At 39.4% G+C, this 3,620-nt stretch overlaps 1 non-coding gene across 1 annotated transcript; it reads left to right on the top strand.

The window, feature by feature from the left end:
- Positions 1-3,151: 3,151 nt before the first annotated feature.
- On the top strand, positions 3,152-3,233 carry TRNAS-GCU (transfer RNA serine (anticodon GCU)). Its single transcript has one exon. It is a non-coding gene; the product is annotated as a tRNA-Ser (tRNA).
- Positions 3,234-3,620: the final 387 nt, after the last annotated feature.

The following is a 3,620-nucleotide window of genomic DNA, read 5'->3' as shown; positions in this document are numbered from 1 at the left end:
GGCCCAGATTAGGACTGTTGAGTGAATATGGAAATTAATGTCCAGGTATGGTGGAGTCAACACCTGTGCACTTTGATGTCAAGTTGACATCTCCCAAATGTATGAGATTCAATATGGAACAATTTCAGTAAACAAATTGTTTACTGAAATGTATCTCTGAGACTTTTACAACATCACATTCTACATACATAGATATTAATATGTAGTTGGTCCCTACCTTGCTTCTATAACGGCTTCCACTGTTCCAGGTAGGCTTTCCACAAGAGTTTGGAGAGTTTCTGTGGGAATTTTTGGCCATTCATCCCGTAGAGCATTTGCGAGGTAAGACACTGATGTTGGATGAGAAGGCCTGCGTTGCAATCAACGTTCCAGTTCATCCCAAAGATGGGGTTGAGGTCAGGGCTCTTTGTGGGCCAGTCAGGTTCTTCCACACCAAACTCATGCAACCATGTCTTTATGGAGCTTGCTTTGTGCGCTGGGCAACAGAAATAGAAAAAGGGCCTTCCCCAAACTGTTCCTACAGATTTGGAAAAATAGCATTGTCCAAAATGTCTAGGTATGTCACCTTAGCATACAAAAACAATGCAATGCTTGGCTGAAATTGGGTCATGCAACAGGACAATGATCTCAAACACACCAGCAAATCTACAACAGAATGGCTAAAAAAGGAAAGAATCAATGTGTTGCAATGGCCCAGTCAAAGTCCAGATTTAAATGCTGTGGCGGGAGATTAAGAGAGCTCTGCGCCCGCAAACCTCAATGAAGTGAAGCAACATTAGAAGAGTGAGACAAAATTCCTCCACAAGGATGTGAGAGACGAATAAAGTCATACAAACATACAATAACTACTTCAACTTAGTTCTGCTAAAGGTGGTTCTACAAGCTATTGAAGCATAAAATGTACTTGGTTTTTCACACATGGCTTCTCCATTTTGGCTTTTTTTTGTTAAATAAATCATAACACAATGTAATATGTCATGTGTTGTTGTTCATCTGAGGTTGTATTTACCTAATTTGTAGACCTGCTTAGAAACACACCATTGTTATTATGTCCTGATATGTAAAACCATAGAATTCAAAAGAGGCTGTACATGCTGGGTGCATCAGCTGTAGTGCAGGGTACGCCATTGTTCAATTCCCCCTTAAGCTAGTAACAGACTGGAAATCCATGCTGGGTTTCGAACGTTCAGTCCAAGATTTTGATGACGCCTGCAACAGATGCAGGAGAAGGTCTTTAAAGCCTGCTAAGTGGAGATAAACTTCTCATGTCCTCCCATGGTAAGGGGAGTTTTTTGAAAAGATGATCCCTAAGCAAATTAAGGTCGATACGAGCTTGGAGCTGTGTGTGTGTGTTTTCTGCGGGAGGTTTTCCTGGGCCTGGCTTAGCCAGGTCTGGAAGGGCAGATAAACGTAGTGAATATTTCTGTCTGCTCATTCTCGATCAGCAAAATGTAGGTCAGACAGGGCATTTTTATTATTATTATTATTGTGTAAATGGAATCTCAGTTTATATAAGTTTTTCTGTTTGTGAGCCCTAGAGTGTCCATCAGCTAAAAAGGGTATATATATATATATTCGATGTCAAAAAATAGAGTATTGCAGAGTATGCGGTGATACCTTTTTTATTGGACTAACATAATATTAAAAAGACAAGCTTTCGAGAGTTATCCTCCCTTCATCAGGTCTGAAGCAATACTAATCAACATGATAGAGGTTACAACTTAAAACAACTTATTTGCTTTGACCCTGTTACTGTGTTCTGAGTTCAGTCTTCCATTCCTGACTCTACAGTGTTTAACCTGGCTTTTTGCAAGGGCTTGCTAGTGCCGACGACTTTACATTTTACAATTGAAAGGTGAGGGCAAGAGAGTTTACTGTGACCTTGCATATCCTCGCATGTTACTTTCAAAATCAGCACCCCAGCTACATTTAAAATTATATATATATATATATATATAGTGATAAATGTTCACAAATTCAGGGATTTTACCTTTCACCTTTCACATTGTTCCCGTTAAACATATTTCGGTTTGGACGCAAATTATGTACTTTGTACTTCTAACACGGTTAGAAATTTTTAGACCTGATTTTCCCAATGAACATGTTGGACTAGCTGATAAGAGAGAGGCAATTGAAATCCAGACACTGAATTTTAGTTTAATCAGGAACAAAATAGAAGACTAACATATTACATATAATGTACAATATAGTTTTATTTTAAACATAGTAGACATTACGTTAGTTCAATTAAAATAAAAACAAATGTAATATTTCATGTAATGAACACTGGACATACAGAGGTTATTTCTTCTTTTAAAGTTCTTCTTAAAATGATCAATCACATAGTTGTAGTGAAATAAGTGCTGTTATTGCCTTTTTTGTTATATTGTGTTTGGTATTTTTAATGTTCACATAACTCTTTTGACTTTTTCTATGTTTATCAAACTCATTCTGGGTAGATCGCGTTGACGTCAGTGGGAGTTCCCGCTGAAGTCGGGGGCGTTCCCGCTGACGGTAGCGGGAAACACCCCCATTGAAAGGGAAAATGGGCGGGGAGCGGGGCGTGTCTAGACCCCGCTCCCACGACCTGGGACCTGTTTTGTTCTTGTTTCCTCCTTCTGTGTCTGACTGTCCAGTATTTAACGTGGCCTCCCTAGCTATTTGTTTCCAACCTCGGCCTCCTGCAGGCAAGTTGCTTGTTCTCTGTTTTGTTGTTGTAGATCAGGTATCAAGTTACACTATATGGACAAAAGTATTGGGACGCCTGACCATTACACCAACAGGGACTTTGATGACATCACATTCTAAATACACAGACATTGATATGCAGTTGTTCCCCCCTTTGCACTTATAACGGCTTCCACTCTTCTGGGAAGGATTTCCACAAGATTTTGGGGAGTTTCTGTGGGAATTTTTGCCGGCCTATACTTCACCAGCTCAGACAAGCCTAAGCACTAACGTACATCTCCCTGCCAAAGCCAGGAAAGCCGTGCTCTGGAAAACTTTCCTCAGACAACACAGACAAGTCCAGACAGGGCTTGCCGCACTTGGCTTAGGGATCTTCTTCAGGGCGTCTTCCTGCCCTGGGGGCATAGAGGAGCTCATAGGGTTTACAGGTTTGTTGTCTTCACTCTGACCAACTCCATAGCAAGACGAGGTGGCCGAGTGGTTAAGGCGATGGACTGCTAATCCATTGTGCTCTGCACGCGTGGGTTCGAATCCCATCCTCGTCGATGTATTTTTGCACAGTATACCATAATCTAAAATTAGGGGGTTACAGGTAATGTACAGGTAGTTTTTACTCTGTACAAGTTAACATATTCCAAGATACATAGTTTAAGCCAAACTAGTCATCCAATCACATGACAAAATAGAAAAATATGAAAAAAAAGAAAAAATATTTTCTCCATTATTACATTATCATTACATTCTGAAACAAATAGTAACGGTAAAGAAGACAAAATAAATTTTTCTAAGCCAGACCTACATCTATCTATCTATCTATATAGATATATATATATATATATATATATATATATATATATATATATATATATATATTGTGAGCTGGGATCAGGTAACCACACAGTCTTAAGGTTTCAAATACCACATAAGGCTGA

This window comes from Spea bombifrons, chromosome 4 (assembly GCF_027358695.1).
Source record: "Spea bombifrons isolate aSpeBom1 chromosome 4, aSpeBom1.2.pri, whole genome shotgun sequence".
Lineage (NCBI taxonomy): Eukaryota > Metazoa > Chordata > Amphibia > Anura > Pelobatidae > Spea > Spea bombifrons.
This window is presented reverse-complemented; position numbering and strand designations above follow the sequence as displayed.